This window comes from Orcinus orca, chromosome X, assembly GCF_937001465.1.
Source record: "Orcinus orca chromosome X, mOrcOrc1.1, whole genome shotgun sequence".
Lineage (NCBI taxonomy): Eukaryota > Metazoa > Chordata > Mammalia > Artiodactyla > Delphinidae > Orcinus > Orcinus orca.
The window spans coordinates 62,701,692-62,729,451 of record NC_064580.1 but is presented as its reverse complement, the minus strand read 5'-3'; the positions used below and the strand labels follow the sequence as shown (position 1 = coordinate 62,729,451).

The 27,760-nt window shown below is 45.5% G+C and overlaps 1 protein-coding gene and 1 pseudogene across 1 annotated transcript in view; both read right to left on the bottom strand.

Moving 5' to 3' along the window:
* Window positions 1–27,760, bottom strand: part of LOC117198671 (NHS-like protein 2) — a 125,432-nt gene that overhangs the window by 9,252 nt on the left and 88,420 nt on the right. The window lies entirely within an intron of this gene.
* On the bottom strand, window positions 1,644–3,947 carry LOC101279451 (microtubule-associated protein RP/EB family member 1-like; annotated as a pseudogene).

The window sequence follows — 27,760 nt, the reverse complement described above, 5'->3', positions numbered from 1 at the left end:
CGGATTATGTAACCCCTAAAACAAGAGGCAAGGTGGTTAAGGGTCATAGAAGAAGAATAAGTGTGGTAGGCAAAATTATGGCCCCCCCCAAAAGATGTCCGCGTCCTAAATCACCAGAACCTGTGAATATGTTAGGTTAAATAGCAAAGTTCGGAAATAAGGTTTGCAGATGGAATTAAGGTTGCTAATCAGCTGACCTCAATATGGGGAGACTCTCTTGCATGTAGTAGGTGGGCATAATGTAATCACAAAGGTCCTTATAAAGTGAAAGAGGGGGGCATGTGAGGCAGAGTTAGAGAAGGAGATGTGACAACAGAAGCAAGGTCAGAGAGATGGGATATGAGAAAGACTCAACCGGCCGTTACTGGTTTTGAAGATGGAGGAAGGGGACAAAAACCAAGGAATGCAGGCAGTGTCTAGAAGCTGGAAGCACCAGAGGGAATGCAGCCCTGCCAACACCTTGATTTTACTCCAATGAGACCCATTTCAGAGGTCTAACCTCCAGAACTGTAAGACAATATATTTCTGTTGCTTTAAGCCACTAAATTTGTGGTAATTTGTTACAGGGGCAATAGGAAACTAATACAACTAGCTTTGAACTCAGATGTAGGGTTTAATCCTGACTCCACTATACAGCAATTACTTGACCTTGGTCCAGTCATTTAACCTCTCTGAGCCCTAATATCCTCATCTCATCCTCAGAAATGATGTCCATAATACTTACACTTCGCAGAGTTGAGGTGAAGAGCAACTGAGATGATGAACATAAAAAAGCTAGCACAGCTTGGCACAGAGAAGGTGCCCGGCAATGTTCTTTTCTTTCCATCAATGCATTTGATGAAATAGTAATTGATACCTAGGATGAATGGTGTTCTGGTAAATGTTTAACCACTGGCTTTTTTAAAAATGCATGCATGTATATACACACACACATATATATATATATATATATATATATATATATATATATGTATTTACTTATTATGTAAGAAGTGAAACACACAATTTATGAATAACAATGAAATAATACTCTATTGCAAATTCCATATAGCCAATTGATTTTCATACAATGAGTTCATTAATTTTGCTGAACTCTTACATCCATAGCCATCCTACAGCTGAAAAAGAAGAGTGAGTGTAGTTCCTACATGAATGGTGGTTGATACTTTCATTTATGTTAATGAGTAAGAAGAAAGTGAAATAGTGAAGAAGTGTTGGAACTTGACAGATTCATCAATGATTCAAACAACTCCTTTGCTGAATCAGATAGTAGTTTCCATGTACTGGAAGCATATTTCTTCAATTTTGGGGGTGTTATTCATGAAGATGGACATCATTTCTGAGGATGAGATGAGGATATCAGGGCTATAAATATGAAACACTTTTAAGTTTATGTACATTATTTTTTTTCTATTGAAATACAGAATTTTATTTAGAAACTGTTTAAAGTAGCAAAAAACCCTGTCAAGACAGACCAGGTGGAAAATGGCTTCCCAATAAAATGGAATTTTAGGGCAACAAAAGTCTAAAAGGTCACAAAAGAGAAATAGCACCACTGTTATTTGAACAATGGCTAGTGACTTGCATTTTTTGGAATTGTTAATCACTGAATCTGGGTTTTCCTCTGAATTCCACACAGAGCATGCACTACACAACAATTTTATCATAAAATACCTGCTTGCTACACACATTTTAGGACAAGCTACCACCAGAAACAAATCAATACAAATACATCAGGGGCAGAACAATCTCAGTAGTGGGTAACACATTTTGCAGAATTCTGCCGAACAAAGGAACTGAATAGGCTGTGGGCAAAGCAAATGAGGGAGTTAAGGAATGAAATATTTTAAATATTAATAATTAACTCAGACATGGTACTGTATTTTCTGCAAAAGAAAATTAACATTTAGTAACACGCTAACATTTTTATCTCCGAAGAGATTAGTGCACTGGCAAAGTATTCCGATAACAGTGGAGGGCTGGGGACAGCAGGTACCGAAAACACCCAGCCTTGCAGATCCCAAGGTAGCAGTGGCCTTCCTTCACTGATCACTCCCTTTGCCAGAGGTCCAGAAAGAACCTGCAGCATGATCACCTGCCTGCTGAACTTCCACTCTAAGCAGCAAACTTTAAGGAGCCAAAGAGGAGTCCCCAGTGGGCAAGGGGAGCAGAGAAGAGAAACATGTTAAATGTAAACTTAAAAGACAGTAAAATGGGACACAACCCCCATTCAAATCCCAGAGATGCGGGCAAGTCCCCAAAAGTAGTTGTTAGATTTAAAAACTGGACACACCTCATTTCAAACAACAACAACAACAACAACAACAACAACAAAACACAGTACAAAGAAATATCAGGGATAACTGGAAAAATCACCAGAGAAATGTTCTATGAAAATCAAGCTCTTCGACTCAACACGTCTCAGGGCTGAAACACACCCTCTATTCATCCAGGCAACAATGCCTCTTGCTTCTTATCAGGGATGCAACTGGTCAAGGACACTAAATGGCTTTACAAAGCAACTTTTCAAACTTTCCTTTTGGGCCAAGGTCTGCGCCTATGAGGATCAGGCAGCCCCGTGAGGGCTGGGAACAGCAGCTCCCAAAGGTTCCAGGTTCTGGCCCTTCCTTCCCAGACACAATGTCAAACACACAGAAGCTCCTGTCATGTTACATTTTACATTTTGAAATATGGAAGCATCTTTTAAATACTCTTAAGGCATTTATTTATTAAAACGTTCTCTGTCAAGATTTCACATTAGCTTAAAATTCAAACCAGTCTTTACACATCTCTACTGAGGTCTCCCCCTTCTCCAGCCATCAGTGCTACCAGCATCCACACAGTGAGCCCCATGGTCAGCCTCTTTGTTCCCTGGGTGAACCAACTAGATGTTAATACTGCTCTGCTACAAGGTAAAAGCTCCTAACTCAAACTTATTGGAAAAGGAGTGAAACTTCTGCAAAGTGCACTTTAAGAAGAGGTACTTTTTGCTTATGAAAAGAAACCAGTGAGTCCTCTAAGAATAATAAAGGGGAATATTTTACAGTTAAGCACATGATTTGGAGTGAAGAATTCGGATGATGCTCAGCTGGTCCAGGCTGTTAATACTCTTCTTGTTCCTCCTGCAGGCCCCCTTCATCAGGTATCACGAAGCCTTCATCTGTGGCATAGAGAATGTCCACAATCCTCTGCAATACAGGGTTGTTTTCCCCCTCGTTCTCCTGGCAAATCAATTCAATGTTCCTTAGCTTTCCAAAGTAGAAATCTCTCTCTTTCTCCAAGTCTTCGACGGTAAGTTTCAATACGTTGACCTGCTGCATCAATTCGGCTGCTTCGTCATCCCAGGTCCCCACACCAGGATTCTTCCGCACCTCGCCCGGGGCCAGCCTTAGGGGTTGCAGTAGTTCTGTGTGTTGCAATGGGCCTCTGTGGAGCTGCACTGCTAGAGCTGAGAGGTTTCTTCAGTTTGTTCAGAGCTGGAGCAACAAGGGAGGGGGCCACCGCAGTTTCTTGACCTTGTCTGGCAGCTACAGGGTCATAGTCTTTCCTATCATAGTTTGCATCAAAAAACTTCTTGAACCACTGAACGAATTCAAAACTGTCCTGAAACTTTCCTTTTACTAATTTGTCCACAGGAATTATTTTGTCAACACCCATCCTCTTAAAACCTGCTTGTAGTATTTTGAAGTTCTAGATGTATTCGTGTTCTAGCTTAGCTTGGAATTTCACTTTCTTCAAGGTGATGGAGCCAGGGAACAGCATGTCCATAAACTGACAATAGGCAGCCCCTGAGCACAACTGTTCAATCTTTGTCAGATTCAACTGCAGAGACTCATTGATCCAGGCCAGCATGTCATGTCGACTGAGGTTATCACTGGTGACCGACGTTGAGTACACATTCACTGCCATCTTCCGGCTCCGGTTCCGTCTTCGTCTCGTTCAAACCGCCTGACCTAATGTACATTATTAACATTTTCTCCATCATTTTCTCAAGGCTAGAGTACAATGAACAAAACAAGAATCTTTCCCCTTATGTTGACATCTTACATCATTATAAAACGTGTCAAAACTGAGAAATTAACATTAATAACTAAAGTATAAAGCTTATTTGGATTTCACCGATTTTTCCACAAAAGTCTTCTCTCTGTTCTAGGATCCAATCCAGGATCCCATATTGCATTTATTCGGTCACTTACTTGGTAGAATATCCCTCATGTTGGCTTGTTTTCTGTTTTCTCCTATAATTTAATTTTTAACAATAGCTGCGTTTAATAATTGGCTCACAGGTTTCCTAAATATTGAACAATTGGCTCTCATGAGTCACAAGCCCAAGCCAGCTCTAGCACACCACTACCTAGGAAGCTCTAAGCAAAACCGACAATTCATTTGTTTTTTCCATCAATTCCACTAATATTTATTGAGCGCCCTCTAGGGGCTAGTGCTGGAGGTGTGGAGATAACGGAAACGTGCAGTCCTTGCCACTGAGAAAATTACAGGTTAAGGGACGTGGCTGAGCAGTAGCAGATAGCACCCCTAGAGCAATCAGGGCTATGATGGGAGGGAATAGGAGGTGCTGGAGCACTCAGAGGTGGGAGGGACCAACCCTGCCTGGAGGGGTCAAGGAAAGCTTCACAAAAGGAGTAAAGGATGAGCAAGAGCTCCCCAGGTGGGACGCAAGGAGATAAGACGACTGTGTGAGCTGAGTCTTTTTTTAAAAAATAAATTTATTTATTTTTGGCTGCGTTGGGTCTTCGTTGGTGCAAGCAGGCTTTCTCTAGTTGCAGCGAGCCAGGGCTGCTCTTCGTTGCGGTGTGCAGGCTTCTCATTGCAGTGGCTTCTCTCGTTGCAGAGAACGGGCTCTAGGCACGTGGGCCTCAGTAGTTGTGGCACGTGGCTCAGTAGTTGTGGCTTACGGGCTTAGTTGCTCCGTAGCATGTGGGATCTTCCCGGACCAGGGCTTGAACCTGTGTCCCCTGAATTGGCAGGCAAATTCTTAACCACTGTGCCACCAGGGAAGTCTGTGAGCTGAGTCTTGATGTGTGAGTGAGAATGAGCCAGTCAGTTGAGGAAGCAGAAGGAAAGCAGTCACCATTTATTCTTTCATTCTATAAGCATTTATTAGGCATCAATTCTGTACCAGGCTCTGGAGATGCCCAAATATGTAATGAATAAGGGCATTCAAGTGTGACAAGGGTTGTGATGGTGGAGACGGTGCCTGGGCTGTCTTGAAGATGAGGTGGTGTGTGCACATGTGAAGGTGGTACCATGAAGGAGCATGGACATAAGGGCACTGGCCAGACATCTCCTCCCTGGGAGTGCAGAAGAACCTAAGAGTAAGCTCTCAGGCTTCTACCATCACTTCACCTAATGCAACCAACAGCTTTTGCCAGAGGACGACTAATGCCAGAATCTTTCAATTCAGGTACAATATGTTCACACCCCCCTCTTTCCAGCCCCTCACACCCAGAGCCCCGTGTACAGACCTCTGGGAGCTACACTTAACAACTGACTCCTGCCTTGGGCAGATGGCATATAAATGCTCTCGGGATGAGGTAGTGTTGACCAACTCAAGGCACGGGCTCTTGACCTGGGATCAAGAACCCCCAGAAGAGCTCCTATGTCCCTTTCTCAACCCCCCTAGAGATATACCTCAGCCACTCTATACATCATTATACTGCTTTATTTTCTTCATAGCATTTATTACTATCTGAAATTAAGTCTTTTCTTGCTTTTGCCTGTCTCCTCCCACTAGAATCTCAGTTCCTCAAACATAGAATCCTTGTCTGTCTTGTCATCAATATATCCCCAGCTCACAGCTCAGGGTCTGGCCCATGGGGGGTATTCATGAAATATTTGTGGAGTGGACAAGTGAACGAATGAATGGGTGGATGGATGCTATTATTCAGATTTGAGGGTTGCATTCCTAATCCTCTGTGGCCCAAATTATTTCCCTCAATTTAAAATCCGTTGCCTGTCTTTGGTGCTGTGAACTAAAATGTTGCCTGGATGTTGCAGCCATCAAGCCACCACATTACAGCTGCCCCTAAGGAAACTCAGGATAGAAAAAGGATGCCTGCCATCTAGCAGTCAACTGCTGCAGCCACCCCCGATGGTGTACCCTGAGGAGACTCAGGATGAGAAAGCACAGGATACTGGCCCCAGATAGCAGAGGTGCATATCAAAGGAATGATTCCAGTGAGCCCAGACTCTTGTATCTTCCCATACATAGAAAGCGCTAAATTCCTTAACTTGAGATATCTGGTTTTCTTCCATTGACAGTAATCTTTTGATGTTCCGACTACCTGGTCTTTTGTTGCAAAAACTCCCGTATATCCTGGCTCACCCCCTTGGCTCTTAGGAACAGTTTCTCAGCATTATCTGAGATGCTGTGTCCCAGGCTAGAAGTCCTCAGAACGTCTGCTGAATAAAACATAACTCTCAACTTTTAGGTTATGTGTTTTTTTCCAGTCAACAGTGCCTTGACTCTAAACTTGAACCTTACATGGAGGAAGAAAACTGACATGCATGAAATCCAGAGTGCTCCTCTTGGAATTGTTGTGAGAATGTGAAAGATAATGACAACTAATATTTGTTGTGTTTACTAAGTACCAGTTCCCATTCCAAGCACTTCAGATGCATTCAATAAATATTTGTCGAGTCTCTACCAGGTGCCAGGCACTGTTTAGGCCTTAGGGGTACAGCAGTGAATAAAAGACAAAGTAATCTCTACTTTTAGGGACCTTAACCATTAGCTCATTTAATCTGAAAACAACCTTGAGATGCAGACCTTGTGATCAGTCCCATTTTAAAGATGAGGAAACTGAAGCACAAGGTTAGATCACACAGCAGAGCCAGGCAGTCTGGGCCCCGAGCCTGTGTTCTTAACCAATAGGCTCCCCTGCCTCCTGAAGAGCTATTATATAGGGAAGTGCTTGGCAAACTTCGAATGACTTTGACAAATTTGAGTTCCTATTTTTCTTGGTGGGAGCATGGTGTGGGGAGGGGGCAGGAAAGAGACTGGGCCAGGGAGCTCAGAGGATGCGTGGAGAGCAGTGATCCCGGAGGTGCCTTTGGTACTACTTAGGCCAGGAGAGCACTAGCTGTGTCTCTGGAGTCCCCACTGGCCTCTTGCGGGGGCTGTCAGACTTAGCAGACTCACATGGAGTAAGGCTGCATGAAAGAGGCTGCAAGGCCTCCTCACCAGCATGTACTTAGCTCTTTGTGGATTTTTTTTTTTTTTTTTGGCTAGAGTCCTGTCCTGGTTCCCCTTCTACTGATTTGTTGCCCTTATGGGGGCCCTGCCCCACCCACCCTGCGTAGTCCTCCCATTCAGCCTCTCAGCCCAAGAAGACAAAGGAAAGTTTGGCCAACCCCCACTGGGCTTTTCTGGTTTTCTGTTTCCATTGGAACAAAGAACTGCTCACCAAGTGCTCTCTGATCTTTGGAATGAGAAAGGAAAATAGTTTATCACATGGAGTACCCCACACACACCACCCCCATCACTCACTGGTCTCAGCCTCTCAGGACACCCAGATTCCTGGCAAGGCTAGGCAGGGAAGGCGCCTCCCTTCTGCTCAGCCTTCAGGGAGCCGGCAGGAGAGTGATGACTTCCATCTGGGCTGGCCTGCTTTCCACTCCTTGGGCTCCACCTGTGTCCTAGATGGAGCAGAAGGAAGAAGGAAGCATCCTCCCTCCTGCCTCTCCCACAGCTCCAACCACACAGATGAGCCTCCTAGACCTTGGTCAACAGATTTCCAAGTGATTCCTGCAGAAGGATGAGAGGTTGCTTGGGACCTTGGGCAAATTCCTTAATCCCTCCAAGACTCAGTGTTCACTGAAAAATGGGTCGAAGAATGCCTGCTTCATAATGTTATTGCAAGGATTAAAATTTTAAGTGAGAAATGTTTGAAAAATGCTAGGCTCCAACTAGACTAGGTAGAAGAATTTAGTTTGGTCTAGGAGAGGAGATGGCATTGCTCCAGAGATGGGCCTACCTGAGTGGTAGGTGTGGTAGAAACTTTTGCTCTGGAAAGTGGAGTAGGACGTCCTCCCAACTGCTGGGCTCTGCCAGACTTCTCCCTTGCACCAGGCCTTTGGGTCAGAGCCAGATACCCTTTGCAGAGCACCGCTGGCTTGATCGAATGTGGCTGATGGCAGCCACCCCATCCCCCATCATTATGTAACCAGCTATATACCATGGTGTCTTTATAGATGTGGGTTGAAAAGAAGATGGCACATTGGAAGAGGTCAAGAAAGCAAAAGGGAATGGCAGGGGTGAGGACCTCTGCCCTTGTGTCCATGGGGCCTGAGTTGCAAACCCAGATGGCCAGGCCCTCACTTTACCCCTTAGAGAGGATCACAGATCCCTCACTTTATCAAAGAGCAAACTGAGGATCATAGAGCAGAAGGGACTTGCCCAAGGTCACCCTGGCTAGACCTGCTAACTTCTATGGACTAGTGGGCTCTCTGTTTCCCCTATACAACCTGCTCCTGTGAATCCAGGTCACATGGTCCAGAGATGGCCCAGAGCAGCCTCACTGATCCCCTCAGTCTACCTGTTTATTCAGTAAGTCCTCATTGAGTGCCTACTATGCACCAGGCACCTAGATTAGAAGGCAATGTCTGATTTGGGGGAAAATGAAACAATGAAGGGACTTGGGGGGGCAGCAGAGTTGGGGATGGTGCTTTATAAGAGGATGGTCAAAGAAGGATTTATTGAGAAGGTGACATTTGAGCAGAGATCTGAAAGAAGTGAGGGAGTGAGGCCCGCAGATATCTGGAGGAAAAGAATTCCAGGCAGAGGGACTTCCCTGGTGGCGCAGTGGTTAAGAACCTGCCTGCCGATGCAGGGGACAAGGGTTTGAGCCCTGGTCTGGGAAGATCCCACATGCCGTGGAGCAACTAAGCCTGTGCACCACAACTATCGAGCCTGTTCTCTAGAGCCTGTGAGCCACAACTACTGAGCCTGCGTGCCACAACTACGGAAGCCTGCGCTCTAGAGCCTGTGCTCCTCAACAAGAGAAGCCACCACAACGAGAAGCCCATGCACTGCAACGAAGAGTAGCCCCTGCTCACCATAACTAGACCCACGTGCAGCAATGAAGACCCAACGTGGCCATAAATTAATTAATTAATTAATTTTTAAAAAATGAAAAAAAAAAAAAGAATTCCAGGCAGAGAGAACAGCAAATGCAAAGACCCTGAAGCTGTCTGGGAACAGCAAGGAGGCCAGAGTGGCTGGAGCAGAGTGAGTGAGGGAGATAGTGGTAAGACATGAGGTCAGACAGGTCGTGGGGGGACAGATCACTCAGGACCTTGTGGGCCATTGTAAGAACTTAGGCTTTTAGTCTGAAATAGAGACCCATTAGAGGGTTTTGAGCAGAGGCAGGACATGACCTGACTTATGTTTCATCAGGATCACTCTGACTGCTGTGTCGAGAGTCGATGTAGAGGATCCAATAACTTTATCTAACAGGCAGACCTGGTAGGAAGCTGTTGCTAATATCTAGGCGACAGATGATGGTGGCACAGACCATGATAGTGGTAACAAGTGGTTCAATTCTGGATACTACGAAGGTGGAAATAACATGATATGCTAATAGAACGGAGATGGGAAAGGAGAGAAAGAGAGAAGAATGACTTTGGGGTTTGGGTCCTGAGCAACTGGAAAGTTGGGGATGCCATTAGCTGAGATGGGCAAAACTGTAGGAGCAGCAGGTTTGCGGGGAACAGTCTGGACTTTGGCTTTGAACGTGGTAAGTTTGAGATGCCTATGTGACACCCATGTGGATGCCTGTGAAAGCCAGACCAGGAACAGCGTGTCCTCCCTCCCTCCCTCACTCGTACACTCGCTAGTTCAGCAAGGATGAGGCGAGCAAGCCCAGGCACTGGGGATGCGGCTCCCCGGCTGGCTTCCCTGTCATCAGTCTCTTCCCTCTCCTGTCCACATGACACATGCAGGCTCCAGTGGTGGCCTTCCAAAGCCAAGGTCAGATCTGTCACTCTCCTGCTCTAAGCCCTCAGCTGGTCCCCACTGCCTCCAGAGTAAAAAATTATCCGTCCTGTTCCTGCCACTCCCAGCCCCCATTCCTTACATAGCTGTCACAGAGCGACTCACCAGGGCCTGAGCAGGCCATCCAGAGCCATAACTCCAAGGGTCTGCTCAGGGGCTGCCCCAGGCTAGGAGAGGCCTGCCCCCTCCTCAGCTTGCTCTACTTGATTTCTTCCTCCAGGACCTGGCCAAGCCATCTCCTCTCACCTGAAGCCTGCCTTTCTCAGCTTTTACACACACAGAGGGAGCCTCACCCAGGGAGCCCTGAGCCTTTACACATTTGAGAGTCACTGTTTGCTCTCCTGTCTCTCCCCTCACTGTGCTAGTTGCTCCTCGAGGGCAGGGATTATTTATTTATTCATCTCTGTAACCCCAGGATAGCCCTTGCCAAGGTACCCAATAAAGTTTTATTGAATGAATGAATGGTCTAATATGCGACAATAGAGAGGCTAAGGGATCAGAGGGAGAATTCATTTGGCTGAAGGAGGGAGGTCAGAGAAGGTGTCACAGAGATGCTAGTTAAGCTGGGTTTGGAAGATCAGGAAAGATTTAGCCAGGCCAAAAGAATTCTCAGTGATGTGCAACTAAATTTCACTTCTCACAACGGTCACAAACTGGCAGCCAGGAGGCTGAATATGGCTTACAGATGCTTTTAGTCTGGTCATTATTTTTTTTTTTTTACCATGTGAGGAGACAGGCATTATGTTTGGTCACACCACAACTCTCAGCCCTGTTAACTGCCAAGGGTGGCATGGTGAGTGTGGCCCTGCATGCATATGCGTTTGCCTCCCCGGCTCAGGGAACCCCCAAAATGCTCACTGTCCAAAATTCCTACTGCTAAGGGGAGGACAAACTTGGCTCATTCAAACTCAGCCCCAAGCCATGGAAGCCACATGGCCATGCCAGGCCTGACCAGCTGGTTACTAGCCATGGGGATGAAGACCCAAATGCTCAGCAACTACCAGACCATCGTCTCGACCTCAAAGCCCCCTAGGTGTGTGAGAGCTCTCCTCACAATGGTAGGAGAGGATGCAGGGCTTGAGCAGTGTGTAGGAAGCAGCTGCAGAGCCCAGGCCAGGGCTTGTCTTACCCTGACGCCCAATTACTCGAAAGGTAGAGAAAAGCAACCACAGAGTCCCCTCAGTGGCTCCCATCTCAGAAGGAGATGGCATTTCAGCAAGAAGCCTCACTGTGTGATGATGACAAGGCTGAACACGAGGCGCGGGTATGGGTCTGCAACCAAGACTCCAGCCTTATCTCCTTTACCCGCCAGTCAGAGAGAGCTGGGTTTCTAGGACACCCACGGCAGCTGAGTGTGCCAACAATGGCACAACTGTGCTGCCAGACACAGGCCCAGTGGGCTATGCGGAAATTAAGGTGAGAGCAGTTGGCTCCACGCCCATGTAGCTGACAATGGGGCTCTCCAGCCTTTCCTGTGTTTGCTCCTGTCACTGCCAGAACATCCTGGTTTCAACCTGCAAGCCACAAATCCACACACAAAAGCTATAGCCAAGTTTCCCAGTCATGTCAGAAACATGTACATAACACACAGTACAGCCACAGTCATACCATCCACCACATCACATCTCCCCATGTGCATGGTCTTTAGCCTGAGCTGCAGCCGAGCCCCACCTAGCCGCCTCTCCTGCCCTTCAGCGGCTGTGATGTCTTACACTTCCCCAAGCAGGTGTGCCCACCTCCCCTTGCACACGCAACGGTCTTACGTGTCTCACCCAACGCCTAGCTGACATGAGTTGGGTGCAGTCATGCAAAGGAAACCAACAATACTAAAAAAATAATTTAAAACTGTTTCTCTAGGGCTTTACATGTGTTCCATAAAGTTTCTTTGGTAGCAGATGCAAACTCATATATAGAATGGATAAACAACAAGGTCCTACTGTATAGCACAGGGAACTATCTTCAATATCCTGTGATAAACCATCATGGAAAAGAATAAGAATAGATATATATGTATAACTGAATCACACTGCCGATTTCTAGTTTCACTAGAAACTAACACAACACTGTAAATCTTCACTTCACACTTCAATAAAATAAATTTTTTAAAAATTTCTTTGGAAAGTTTACTTTCTCCATTCTATTTGCCTTTGAAAAACAGTACTAGGGATTCACCTCCCTGAGTTCAGAAGCTGCCAAGCACGAAAGGGCAGAAACAGGGAAGCAACACTACACAGTCAAACCCTTTCACTCCAGGAAGCTCCCTAGAATTATCCCAGACACATGAAACAGCTTAGTCAGAAGCACTGTCTGTCTTCTCCCCTCTGCCTTTCTCATCCTCCCTGTCCTCATCAGAAATGCCTATAACTGCTACATACAGTGTGACTTCACCATGTGTGTCCCCTAACTGAATAACCCCTCTATGCCTTCCACATTGAGTTCAGGGGCAGCCAGGCTATACATACCCCAAGTCAGTGGGCCTTCAGAGGTTCCACTTTTACTCAGTGATTGTGCCCAGTGATGGGCACATATACCTGCACCAGCCCTTTGCCCAGCTCCCAGTACCTTTCACCCAGGTGCTGCCCAAACATGTGGGGCTCAGCTGCTGTCTGGGCTGAGCGAGTGTCTTCCAGCAGCCGCTATGTTGGTCTGGCATCCCCCTGGTGAGCCGAGTCTTGCCAGCCTGTGGCCAGGCAGGTTTGCAGCTATGTGGCCCTAGGGACCAGCTAATGCAAAGGAGCCCAGTGGTGAGAATGCTGTCCCTGACCTTCCTTGCCCACCCTGCACTTCTCTGTGGAGTCTCAGTGTGGACCAGGCCACCGAGAGCAAGGCGGAGATCGAAGCCTGGCTTGCTAGCACACACTCCACATTCAGCACTTTGTCCTGGAAAGGATCCTGCCAGGCAACTTAAGCTAAATTCATACTTTGTGCCTGCAACCGATGCCCCCTGTGTATGTATGCCCAGCTGGCTGCCAATGAGCTTGCTGTGCTTGGTCCTTTCTAGATTGTAAATGGGCCCCACTGGTGCTGGGTTATGTGAAGACAATCACTTTCGATGGAATAACATCTCCCCCTGCAGCTGACTGCCAAAATCAGAATACTAAGGGCACACACCATTGTTCTTTGGTGGCCTGTTTTGGGAGGGCAGAGCCAGTCAGGCCTGGCTGCTGTGTATGAGATGACATTAGAAACCACTTAAGCAAAGCACTTGTAATTTTCATTTCTAAGCAGGTCAAGCAGAATCCTGGCCTTGCCAGAGTTGAAAGGTGCATAAACACCACCTCATCCAAGGGTCACAAATGTAAATGCCTTTAGGCACCCAGCAGCTAATGAAAATGAGCGAGGAGGGGAGGTGTAAGAAAATGAGGGAGGGGGTGTGGAACTGGAGCCCAGTTGCCTTACAAAAAGGCATTTAAATTCATTTTAATGTGCCAACCAGCAAAGCAGGCCTGCAGGCCCTTAGGGCCAAAGACCTGTAAGTTTGGGAGTGCTGCTGGAGACAGGAGGCCCAGAGAGAGGAAAGGACTTATTCAAGGTCATGCAACTAGTCAGTGACAGAGGTCCCTGAACAGCTATTTGGCAAAATGAGTGTTTATCACATTCATTCCTTCAGCAAACAAGTCCTGATCACCACGAGGTCCTAGGCTTCCTCCTGTGCCATCAGGGTCCCAGAAGTGAACCACACATGCTCTCTATCTTCAAGACAGTCTCAGTCCAGTAGGGAAGTGTCAAGAACTAAGACCGGAAATTGAGATTGACAGCAGAGAGCATGGGACCTTGAATGTCAAGCCGAGGCATTTGGATTTTATGCTGGAACCAGCAGAGAAGCCTTGGGAAAGTCTGAGCAGGTCTCAGAAAGCTGTTCTATAGGAAGATTCATCCATCAATGGTAACAAGATGGACTGGGGCCAGGCCAGTGGGGTGGGAGGTGTAATTGGAGACACACAGAGTGGCTGAAGAAACCAAGAGTCTATGTCTAAGGTAATGAGATTGAGGGTCACTAAGAAGACAGGGGAAAGGATGAATGTGTAAGACACTGCAAATCAACAGGGTGGGGCTTCCAGAGGCAAGAGTGTGTGTGTGGGGTGGGGGGAGCTGGGGTGAAGGAGATGGGTTGGCAAAAGGCGAGAATAGGGAAGAATCAAGATGACTCCAAGATGGGGTGGATTGCTGGAATGCCAACAGACAGGAAGAAACCCGGGAATCGGGTAGGGGGAGAGTGGGTGGGTGAGGATTCCCAAATGTTTCTCTGTGACAGCAGCCTCAAGACCAATAGGAAGAATCTGGTATTATCTGTTTTACATTATTGGAGCCTCTCCTTCCTCAGTATGGAAAATTGAGCCAGGGCCTCTTGACCTCTCGACTCTTCCATGTGCCCGGAAGTGACCCCTGGGGAAATCCCACTCGGTGCTTCTGGGTGAAATGGTCCAACGATTTAACAAATACTAATCAAATAAATAACTAAAATACATTCTCCACCCCCGGCCTCTTTCTGTCCCCCACTCCAAAACAGCTCTGTGGGAAAGTCAATTTGGGAATTTCCCACATGTGTCTATGACTGCAACCCCAGAGCAGTGGTCTAAGTCAGCTACAACCTTCAAAATTCTGTATTTGCTTCTTATATCAAAGGCAGCCTGCTGGCTGGGAGAGCCCTGGTGATGTTGTAAAATATTTCCCCATGTCACCTCAGGGGCTACCTGGAACTTCTGTACTAGCTTCCAAAGGTGTGGGCTACCAGGTTGAGAGAGGCCTGCCAGGCATGTGACTGAACCATATGACCCACTCACCCCCCACCCCCCACAGGGATGTTCATTTGCCTTCCGTTCCCTCTCAAGTTGCCCTTTCCTCTTCCCTCTGGAAGAGGGTGCAGCATCAGTGAACAAGCCAGAACCGCTGTGGGGTTCCAAAAATAGATGAAGACTTCCAGTCCAAGTTTTGGCTACAGAAAGGGGACTTGAAAAGCTGCAGATGAAACTGAAGCTGAAGGATGCATAGGGCTCTGGAAAGAGTAGGGGCTTTGGAGTCCAACTTTGGTTCAGATCTCAGCTTGGCCTCATTCCAGATGCATGGTCTGGTCAGTTTTTTTCATGCAAAAAATTGTTATTATGATACCTCCCTTTCAGGGTTACTGTGAGAATTAAATGTGATGATGCATGCACAGTTCCTGGTACATAGTAAATGCTCAATACAAATTAATTTCATCTTCCATATCTTCTGCTTTTGAAGACAAGGTCCTTAAAAAATAAGGACCAGGTGTTATACCAAAATACCACCTAGTGAGACGGGTCAGTGGAGAGGAGAGCTGAGGAGAAGGGAAAGGGTGCCAATATCTCATTTTACCAAGTGGAGATTCAAAAGGTGCAGATGATAATTGATGGAACAAAAACATAAAAGTGTTAGTATACTGCATAAATTACTAGATTAACCAATAAAAGAATAAAAATGGTGATATAGCCATATAATGGTGATAAATCCTCAACTAGCTTAGCAGGAAGTCAACAGATAATCTCCCAAAATTGGTAAATGAAGGAATAAAAGAAGTGTTTTATTTAGAGAAATGAGGGGTAAATACAGGAAGAAAAGAACAAAAGTTGGTTGCCTTCCAGAAAGGGGACTGGGTGGGGTTCCTTCAGGGATCTGTTGTTTCTTTCCATGGGCGTGTTCCACTTTGATTACAAAAACCCAACCAGGAATAAGATGGAAAGTCTGGACCAGCACCTACGCCCACCACCTTAACGGATGGCCCACAGCATCACAGCTGCCATATGCTTCACCTTTAGCACCCTTCCCTGCATGTTGTGCATGTCCCTCATTTGAGGTAGACCAAAGCCTTAAAAGGGGGCAGAAACTTGATTAGGCCAGTTGCTCAAAGAAGCTCCCTTGCAGGATAGCAGAGATGGCAGTCAGAGTGGCATGGGGCACAGGCCAACTTGAGAAGTCCTTTACAGAACACATTCTCTACTGGGAAGGGTCTACCTGTCCTGCCCCTGGATCCCCAATTTGATGATCAGTTCACACTAGCTGACCATAGACAGCATCCCGAAGTGCCAGGATATAGCACATGTGGCTACGCGAGCAACTCTACCCACCCATAGCCCTGCTTGCAAGGAGAAAGATCTATGCCAACTTCCAGCCCAGAAGGAGCCCACCACTCTCCATCCCACTGCCTGAAACTTCTGCCTGGAAGCTGCCTTGAGGCTCTTTTCTTAAAAATCATTCATCCAGAATTGACTGATGCCCAGCAGGAATGCAAAGACCACTTCAAGGGAGAGTAAATTAAACCTTTTTCACTTTCAGGCACAGGGAGAATTAGAAAAGTGCTGAGAGAAAATTTTGCCTGTGTGACAGTTTTGCCTGGGGCCAGGCCAGGACCGGACTACCCTAAAACACACATATGAGCACATGCACACACACACACAGCCAGGGAATACACACTCACACAGAAACACCTCCTATGATCGCTGATAAACCCTTTTCCCTTTATGAAGTCTGCCATGGTGGCTCTGGGTAGTTCGTTTCTCCTTCCATTTTTTTATTTACCAGTTTTATTGAGATACAATTCATATACCATGCAATTCAAACAATTAAAGTAGACAATTCAATGGCTTTTAGTATATTCACAGAGTTGTGTATCCATCACTACAGTCAACTTTAGATCATTTTCATCATCCCCCGAAAGAAACCCCATACCCATTAATTCCTTATTCCCCCTTCCCCACAGTCCCTAGCAAACACTTAATCTATTTTCTGTCTCTATAGGATTTGCCTACATAATCATACAATATGTAGGATTTTGTATCTTGCTTCTTTCACTCAGAATACTGTTTGCAAGGTTCATCCATGTTGTAGCATGTATAAATCTTCATTCCTTTCGATGGCTGAATAATATTCCACCGTATGGATCTGGATATACTACATTTGTTTATTCACTTACACACTGAAGAACACTGAGTTGTTTCCATCTGTTGGCTATTATGAATAATGCTCCCATGAACTTTGTACAAGCTTTTGTGTGGACATGTGTTTCCATTTCTCTTGGGTATAAACCTAGAAGTGGAATTGCTGGGTCATATGGTAACCTGGGTAATATATTTAACCTACTGAGGAACTGCCAGACTGTTTTCCAAAGTGGCTGTGCCATTTTACATTCCACTAGTAGTGCATGAGGGTTCCAGTTGCTCCACATCCTTGCAAACACTTGCTATTTTCCATATTTTTGATTATAGCTATCCTATTAGGTGTGAAGTGGCATCTTGTGGTCTCAATTTGCATTTCCCTCATGACTGATAACGCTGAGTATCTTTTCATATGCTTGTTGGGCATTTGTATATCTTCTTTGGAAAGCTGTCTATTCAGATCCTTTGTCTATTTTTAAATTGGGTTATTTGTCCTTTTGAAATTGAGTTAAGAATTCTTTATATATTCTGTATACAAGTTCCTTATCAGATATATGATTTACAAAAATTTTCTCTCATTCTGTGGGTTGTCTCTTCACTTTCTTGATGGTGTCCTTTGAAATGAAAAAGTTTTTCACTTTCGATTAAGTTCAATTTATCTATTTTTTTTGTCACTTGTGCCTTTGGTACCATATCTAAGCAACCACTGCTTAATCCAAGGTCATGAAGATTCACACCTATACTTTCTTCTAAGAGTTTTAGCTCTTACATTTAGGTCTTTGATCCATTTTGAGTTAATTTTTGTATATGGTGTGAGGTTAGGGGTCCAATTTCACTTGCTTTTGCATGAGGACTCTCATTCCTTTTTATTTCCAAGGGCAGCACCTTAACTGAGAACTGGGTCTAGGCATAATCATGACTCATAATAATTACCAATGTCACTGATTAGGTCTCTACTAGATACTCACATATGCTATCCCTTATTTTTACAGCAACTCTTCAACGTAGACCTTTGTACTATTCTCATCTTACATTTGATCAAAGTTGTCCCTCTTTCCACAATTGGCAAGAGGCAGGGCCAGGATTTGCATCAGGCCTGTCTGCCTCCAAAGCCTAGATTCAAAGTGCTGCACCAGGCTGCAGAAGTAAGCATGGTAATAGTGCTTGAGATATGCTGGTTGAATGACTCGATAAGGACAGGTTGTTGACAACAGCTGATGTTGCACAGGAAGTGATCCCGGGATAGGCTAAACGATGCCTGGACCAGGAGCAACTTAGCAGAAAAATGAGCAGTAACTTCGGCATTAAGTACTGAATGCACCAAAAGCTTCTGGTCTGATGTAGGTGTGCCATTTCACTCTTCCATGACTGAGTAAAATCTCTAGCTTGGAATCTCTTTCTTCTAGTCCCATGCAGAGTGAGGTTAAAGACCTATAGTAGTTTGTTGGGCCTGGAAATACATGAGGATTACCTGAGAAGCTGTTCTGAGCAAAGTCCTGGCACCAAATGAGGGCCCCATAGATGGGATTGAGTATAAAGTACCCAAGGGCAGGGGCTGGCAGGGCCAAGGGAGGGATCTGACCAAGATTCCCATGTAAAGGAGAGCACTGTAATCAGGGCCTGAGAATGCATGGACACCTGAGAATTGGCTAGTAAGGGAAAACCTAAAAGAAAAGTTTAAGAGATGTCTAATGACTTCTTAGTTTATTTTCTAATAGTAATAATAATAATAGCAGCTTAAATTAAGGCTTCTTATGTGCCAGGTACCATGCTAACTGCTTTACATGTATTAACTCATCTCATCCACATGAGAACCTCATAATAGAGATACTGTCATTATGTCTATTTTACACACGAGAAAACTGAGGCAAAAAGAGGTTAGGTAACTTGCCCATGGTCACACAGAGAGTAAGTAGCAAAGGTGGAATCTGAATTTAGGCCACCTGGCTCCAGAGTCTGTGCAGTTATGCTATTAGGCTGTATAAGTACAAGTGGAATGTAAATAAGGGAGGTGGGAGAAAAAAGCACAGTCACCTTCTTCTAGAAAGTTATATTATGATTTCAGAAATTTTCCACTATCCTCCTAGTGAGGTGTCTGGAGCACTTTGAAAAGTTTTTAAAGGTTTACCAATAAAAAATGGTGCCACGATTAGGACTGTGGTTTTACCTCATTGGAAAAGGTCAAGAAAGAGAGATCCATTAATCCAAAAGTTTCCAATTTCACCTAGTATGGGACACATATTCTGGGAGGACAAACATTAGTTAAGGTTTATAAAAGAACTTACCGTGTATAAGACAATGTTCTGAGAGCTTTCATGAACTGTTAAATTTAATAATCACAATAATCCTTTGAAGTAGGTACTATTATTGTCCCCCATTTTACAGATGAGAAGATGAGACACAGCTTTTTCAAGGTTACACAGATTATAAGTGGCAAAACTGAGATTTATATCTGGGAAGTCCATCCTTCCATCTGGGGCACCTGTTATGCTAAACCAATCTTGCCAAAGTCTATAAGGGAGGCTGTTACCAAAGAAGCCAGACTATAACATTATCCTGCTGTCCTCAATCCCTTTTTTGTTTTGCAACTTGTTTTAAGCCTACTTTTAAAAGTTCCTTGTGTTGACTTCAGCAGTTTAGAAGTTTTCATAAGCACCAACATATCCTGGCCCAAGCCACCCAGATACCACTGTCACACAGTTGTACTACTCTTTTCTACTGGTTTATCATAGAGAAAAAACAATGCCCTATGATTTTCCAGAAGGAAAAGTGTATCTCAAGTGTCTCCCTTATCTTCCTGCCCCTGCTTCTGTAATATATTAGAAAGACAACAGGCTTTAGGGTAGACAGATCTGGATTCAAATCCTGCTTTCTCTGCTTCCAGGCTGGGAGGCCTTGGGCAGGTTGCTTTGCCTCGGTCTGTTCCTCTATGATATAAGGATAATCATAGCAGCTATTTTAGCCCCCAACCCCACCTCCCTCCTCCTCCAACGTCATACATATACTGAGTTCCTGCACTGTCCCAGGCACTTGGGGGCAGGGGAGAGAGGAAACGGAATAAGACAGGAAAGCATATTTAGGGCATGACAGTCCAATGTGACTGAAGTATTGTATAGAGAAGGTAAGGAGGACTGAGACCAGAGCAAGACTCTTGAATGCCTCAGACAAATGGGTTAAACTATATTTGAGAGGCAATGGAGCCTTTGAAGGTCTTCATACAAGGGATGATGCAATCACGATGAACGTTTGTCGAGTACTTATTCCAGGTTAGGCATGATTCTTCACTAAATCCTCACAACAGGACTATGAGTAGGTACTACTATTTTGCATATTTTGCAGGTGTGGAAACAAAGACTCAGAAAGATGGACTCACTTGCCCAAGATCTCGCATAGCTTATAAATGGCAGGCCTGGGACTAAATCTATACAGCTGGATCCCGGAGCCCTAGGAGGCTCTGTTATTTTGAGGTAACTCAATCAATCAGGGTTGTACACAGTAGACTGGAGGGGAGGGCAGAAAACAGAAACCATTTAGGAGGTCATTATAGTCATCCAAGGGAGGATACAAGTGAAATGGAGGCAGTAGCACAGACGCTGAAAATAGTCTTCTAGAACTGGGCAAATGAGTTAATGTGGGAGGTGGGGGGGTGGTTAATCTAGCCCAGAAGTGGGAGGGGCAGGAAGAGGCTTGTCCCCCCATGTTCTTAAAAATTAAGAATAATTGTCAACAGCTTTAAACAGGACAGTTTAATATCTGGATTTCAGTCTTCTCTTAATGAACCAGAGGATTTGGCAGCACTGGGCTGGCACTCCCACAGGGCACCAGTGGCCTGGGGCCCAGCAGTAGCTTCCCTCTTGAGACAGAGAACCATGCCCCAAGGCCCTCTGGGCCCTGCTTCTCCACCTTACCTGGCTGGCCAACGGGGGCCCTGGAGCCCCTAAGCCCTGAATTTTGTTAGACTGCAAACCCAGATGCTGGGGGGAATGACTTTGGTGGGGAGGGGCTCGTTTAGGAGAGGAGAGAAACACTGTCTCTGTAAATAAAGAAAATTCAGTGCCAAGAGAAGGAGGAGATAAAGCAGCTAGGGGAAGGGGGGCAGGGAGTAGGCTTTGAGATGACAACTGGCATGACAGGAAGGGACAAAGGTCAAGGGGGGGGTGAGGACATCATGGGGTCCAGGCTTTTTAAAGAAGAAATTGGAGGCATTTACTGATGGAGAGGGGGGAAGACAGAGAGAGAGAGAAAGAAAGGCAGGAGTGGGGGAGGCAATGTCTAAAATCCAAAGGTTCTGGCAAAAGCTTAGAGGCCATCCTGCAGATGTGCTGGGAAGCTGTGGGAGGAGGGAGGTTGTGCTCAGAACAGAGAATTAAAGAGTGAGATATCTTGATAAAAATAAAAATACATCCATGAATGATGAAAAGAGTAAATTAGAGGAGTTCAGAAGGATAGGAAACGGAGAGGCCAGTGTGCTGCCATGGCCATGGTCTCAAAGCAGTCAATTCCTCAGTGTGCCTGAACTCCCTTTGCAAAAGGCAAATGGAGGAGTGTCCCCAGGGAACAGATATGTTGGTATCTGCACCTCCAGCCATGTGACACTGCATCCAGGGTTTGAGGTTGCCAGATTTGGGAACAAAGGAGCAGTGGCTGCCCAGAATCAAGACACACACAGGCTGAACAAGGAGGAAGAGAAGTAAAAGCTGCTATGGCTACCTCTTCTCTTTGGGGTCCTGCACTTCTTTGAAACTCACCATTCCCTTGATAAAGTGGTCAGGATGAGTAGGCCAACAAGAGAAACAACTGGAGAGAGGGTGTCAATTTAGAAGAAGACATCTTTCTTAGTGGCACAGCCTTACTGCACTTTCCATTGAGGTAAGAGTTTCCCAGCCTGGCTGGTATTCAGAATTCTATGCCTCAAAAGGAGAAAGCAAGTCAGAGAGAGTAGGGAAAAGATCTTTCCCAAATGGTCGGTGTGGAAGGGGTCATGAAAGCAGTTAAAAGTCACAGCACTGTCACAATCTGCTTTTGTACATTTTTGGACCAAGGCTGTATGTTTCTAGAGACCAAATGACAAGCTATTTTGTCCTCTTGCAAACATTTAGCCAAGATAGATTTTCCAGTAAAAAATTACGATGGGTGTTTCCCTGGTGGCGCAGTGGTTGAGAGTCCGCCTGCCGATACAGGGGACGCAGGTTCGTGCCCCGGTCCGGGAGGATCCCACGTGCCGCGGAGCGGCTGGGCCCATGGGCCATGGCTGCTGACCCTGCGTGTCCGGAGCCTGTGCTCCGCAACGGGAGAGGCCACAGCAGTGGGAGGCCCGCGTACGGGGAAAAAAAAAAAAAATTACAATGAAATTTCCAAACCATAGCTGTATCAGCAGCAGAGCAGGCCCTATATAACCATAAGTATTTCCCAGGGATGAGATTATTTCTGCTGCTCCAGGGATCAGAATGCTGTACACATATACTGCTGTTTCCCCCTCTGATTAATGCCTGATTCTGTAGGACAGCTACTCTGCAAAACATCAGCACTTAGGTGATAAACCTCAAACTATTTATTTGGTTTATTTTTGAAATGTCTTACATTGTAACCCCATTTCACTTTTCGTATGCTTTCTTTCCCTCTGAATAAAATCTTGGGTTTGAGCTAATTGAGTTCTAGCGGAGAAGGAGCCCCCACCAATTTTTTTTCCACTGGAAAAATGTTAAGTAGGGATGTGGGACTTCCAGAATGGCTCTATGGGAAGCTGGTGTGACTCCCCTGTGAAACAACCATTTCACTGGTGAAAATTATTTTTAAAAACAACCATATAAAGTCTCTGGAGATTTGCCCTCAGGGCATACTGCAAGTAGAGAAACATTTATTCAAGAAAATTTACTAAATCTTGGTAAGAACAGTGAGAGTCTGTGGCATTTGAGTCATGACGTGTTCCAATTCCATACCCCACCCCCACCCCCGCCAGCTCCATCTTACAGAAACACTGTTCTCGACAAGTGTGGCCAAGAAAACAGGGTTCCCTTTCCTCCCGGCTCCTAGTCTAGGGGCTATAGTTTCACCCCAGGAACATCTCTTGTCTCCCCTAGCTCAGTATTGCAAAAGCTCTATTCTGGATGGCCAAGAGGACTGGGCTGCCCTCTCCCACCCGGCCCCAACTCATAGGGTGGAAGAAGCTCTACCTCAGGCTCAGAAGTCCAAGAATATTGGGCCCTCAATCATCTCACCTCAGCTTGCTCATAGGATGGAGGATCCACACTAGGAGAGGCAAGCTAAGACCAGGGGCTACCATCTCCTCCCCAGCACCAGTTCACAGAGCAGGGAGTATCACATCAGGGGAGGGGGGCACAGTCCCCACTCCCAGCCTCTGTGCAGTGGCCCAGAGTTTCCACCGAGGGTTGTAGGCAGACCATAAAGATGGAGAGCGCAACAGCACAGCTCTACCCTAAGGGGACTATTTAGAACAGAGCATGGAGGAGTTCATGCCTAAGGGCACTGTCAAAAACAATGGAAATTTTGGTGACAAAAAGTTAAGAGGGGGCTGGTAGCTTGATGAAACTAGTAGCAACAAGAAAAATGGCATGCCAGCCAAAAGGTTACCAGGGGAAAAGACAGCCAAGAAGATCCCCTCACGTGATAATACTCATCTTTATGGATCTGGAAGGCTGTACACATGCACTAGGCTGCACCTACTGCAGAAGCAATCAGAGAAGGACATGTGACAGACTTGAAAACACTCCCCAAGCCACACACAGATAAAGCAGCAAAGGGTAGAAGTCTTACTGGCTCAAGGAACTTATGTACAACCTTTGACCAGGCACTGACTGAGCAAGAAGTCATACTTAAAATTAAATCACAACCATCCCTAGTGGTCTGGAAGACTGTGCCCTCTCAGGAACGACTGGAGAGAGAAATTTTAAGTTACTACTTCCTGGTTGAATGTGAGGCAAAACTGTAAACTCCCTGAACTGTCAAAGCAGTCTCCAAGCCATACACACACATCCAATTATAAAGATAGATCAATAGAGATTTTGCTATCTGAAAAACAACAAAAAGAATAAGGAGGATGGGGAGGGGAAATAAGAGGAGGGGAAGAAGAAAAATGAACAGAGCCTCAGAGAAATGTAGGATACCATTAAGCGCACCAACATATATATAATGGGAGTACCAGAAGGAGAGGTGACAAAGAAAGGAACAGACAAAATATTCAAGGACATACTGGCTGAAAAAAATCCAAATTTGATGAAAAATATTTATATACACATTCAGAGGCTCAGTGAACTCCAAGTGGGATAAAGACAAATAGATCCATAGCCAGACACATCATAGTTGTTGAAATATTGAAAGACAGAAAATCTGGAATGCAGAAAGAGAAAACTATCAGACACAAGGAAACACTAATAAGCGTAACAGTTAACTTCTCATCAGAAACAATGGAGGGGGAGCAGTGGTTAAGAATCCACCTGCCAATACAGGGGACAAGGGTTTGATCCCTGGTCCAGGAAGATCCCACATGCCATGGAACAACTAAACCCGTGTGCCACAACTACTGAGCCCACATGCCACAACTACTGAAGCCTGCATGCCTAGAGCCCATGCTCCACGACAAGAGAAGCCACCGCACCACAATGAAGAGTAGACCCTGCTCAACACAGCTAGAGAAAGTCCGTGTGCAGCAACGAAGACCCAATGCAGCCAAAAAAAAGAAAAAAAAAAAAAAGAAAAAAAAAGAAAAAGAAACAGTGGAGGCCAGAAAGAAGTGGGATGGCATATTCAAAGTGCTGAAACAGTGGGGACCTTCAAGATGGTGGAGGAGTAAGAAGTGGAGATCACCATCCTCCCCACAAATACATCAAAAATACATCTACATGTGGAACAACTCCTACAGAACACGTACTGAGTGCTGGCAGAAGACCTCAGACTTCCCCAAAGGCAAGTAACTCCACATGTACCTGGGTAGGGCAAAAGAAAAAAGAAAAAACAGAGACAAAAGAATAGGGACAGGACCTGCACCTCTGGGAGGGAGCTGTGAAAGAGGAGAAGTTTCCACACACTAGGAAGCCCCTTCGCCAGCGGAGACGAGGGGGGTGATGAGGGGGGGGGAGACTTCAGAGCCACGGAGGAGAGTGCAGCAACAGGGGTGCAGAGGGCAAAGTAGAGAGATTCCACACAGAGGGTTGGTGCAGACCAACACTGACCAGCCTGAGAGGCTTGTCTGCTCACCCACCAGGGTGGGTGGGGACTGGGAACTGAGGCTCAGGCTTCGGAGGTCAGATCCCAGGGAGAGGACTGGGGTTGGCTGCATAAACACAGCCTGAAGGGGGCTAGTGTGCCACAGCTAGCTGGGAGGGAGTCCAGGAAAATGTCTGGAACTGCCTAAGAGGCAAGAGACCATTATTTCAAGGTGCGCGAGGAGCGGGGATTCAGTGCACCGCCTAAATGAGCTTCAGACATGGGTGCGAGCCATGGCTATCAGTGCAGACACCAGAGACAGGCATGAAACACTAACTCTGATGCTGCAGCTACCAAGAATCCTGTGTGCAAGCACAGGCCACTACCCACACCTCCCCTCTGGGGAGCCTGTGCAGCCTGCCACCACCAGGGTCCCGTGATCCAGGGAAAACTTCCCTAGGAGAACACATGGAGCACCTCAGGCTATTGCAATGTCATGCCAGCCTCTGTCACCGCAGGCTTGCCCCGCATCCCGTACCCCTCCCTCCCCCAGGCCTGAGTGAGCCAAAGCAACCGAATCAGCTGCTACTGTAGCCCCGTCCTGTCTGGGTAGGGAAAAGACGCCCTCAGGTGACCTACACGTAGAGGCGGGGCCAAATCCAAAGCTGAACCCCAGGAGCTGCCCGAACAAAGAAGAGAAAGGGAAATCTCTCTGTGCAGCCTCAGGAACAGTGGATTAAATCTCCACAATCAACTTGATGTACCCTGCATCTGTGGAATACCTGAAGAGACAACAAATCATTCCAAATTGAGGCGGTGGACTTTGGGAGCAACTGTAGACTTGGGGTTTGCATTCTGCATCTAATTTGTTTCTGGTTTTATGTTAATCTTAGTTTAGTACTTAGAGCTTATTATCATTGGTAGATTTGTTTACTGATTTCGTTGCCCTCTTCCTTTTAATGTGTGTGTGTGTGTGTGTGTGTGTGTGTGTGTGTGTGTGTGTGTGTGTATATGTTTTCCTTTTTATCTTTTTGTGAGTGTATATGTGTATGCTTCTTTGAGTGATTTTCTCTGTATAGCTTTGCTTTTGCCATTGGTCCTAGGGTTCTGTCTGTCCTTTTTTCTTTTTTTTAGTATAGTTTTCAGTGCTTGTTATCATTGGTGGATTAGTTTTTTGGTGTGGCTGCTCTCTTCTTTCTTTCTTTCTTTTAATTACTTTTAATTTTTGTAATTTAAAAATTTTTTATTTTAATAACTTTTTATTTATTTTATTTTATTTTATTTCTTTCTTTCTTTTTTTCCCTCCCTTTTCTTCTGAGCTGTGTGGCTGACAGGGTCTTGGTGCTCCAGCCGGGTGTCAGACCTGAGCCTCTGAGGTAGAGGGCCAAGTTCAGGACATTGGTCCAACAGACCTCCCGGCCCCATGAAATATAAAACAGCGAAAAGTCTCCCAGAGATCTCCATCTCAACACTAAGACCAAGCTACACTCAACGACCAGCAAGCTATGGTGCTGGAAACCCTATGTCAAACAACTAGCAAGACAGGAACACAACCCAACCCATTAGCAGAGAGGCTGCCTAAAATCATAATAAGGTCACAGACACCCCAAAACACACCAATGGATGCGGTCCTGCCCACCAGAAAAACAAGACCCAACCTCAGCCACCAGAACACAGGCACCAGTCCCCTCCACCAGCAAAACTACACAACCCACCGAACCAAACTTACCCACTGGGGTCAGAAACCAAAAACAACGGGAACTATGAACCCACAGCCTGCAAAAAGGAGACCACAAACACAGTAAGTTAAGCAAAATGAGAAGACAAAGAAAAACACAGCAGATGAAGGAGCAAGGTAAAAACCCACCTGACCAAAAAACTGAAGAAGAAATAGGAAGTCTACCTGAAAAATACTTCAGAGTAATGAAAGAAAAGATGATACAAAATCTTGGAAATAGAATGGAGAAAATACAAGAAACGTTTAACAAGGAACTAGAAGAACTAAAGAGCAAACAAACAATGATGAACAACACAATAAATGAAACCAAAAACTCTCTGGAAGGAAACAAGAGCAGAATAACTGAGGCAGAAGAACGGAGAAATGACCTGGAAGATAAAATAGTGGAAATAATTACCACAGGGCAAAATAAAGAAAAAAGAATGAAAAGAATTGAGGACAGTCTCAGAGATTTCTGGGACAACATTAAACGCACCAACATTCGAAGTATAGGGGCCCCAGAGAAGAAGAGAAAAAAAAAAGGGACTGAGAAAATATTTGAAGAGATTATAGTTGAAAACTTCTCTAATATGGGAAAGGATATAGTCAATCAAGTTCAGGAAGCACAGACAGTCCAACACAGGAAAAATCCAAGGAGAAACATACCAAGACACATATTGATCAAACTATCAAAAATTAAATACAAAGAAAAAATATTAAAAGCAGCAAGAGAAAAAAAAATAACATACAAAGGGATCTCCATAAGGTTAACAGTGGATCTTTCAGCAGAAACTCTGCAAGCCAGAAGGGATGGCAGGACATATTTAAAGTGATGAAAGGGAAAAACCTACAACCAAGATTACTCTACCCACCCAGCAAGGATATTATTGAGATTTGACGGAGAAATTAAAACCTTTACAGACAAACAAAAGCTAAGAGAATTCAGCACCAAAAATCCAGCTCTACAACAAATGC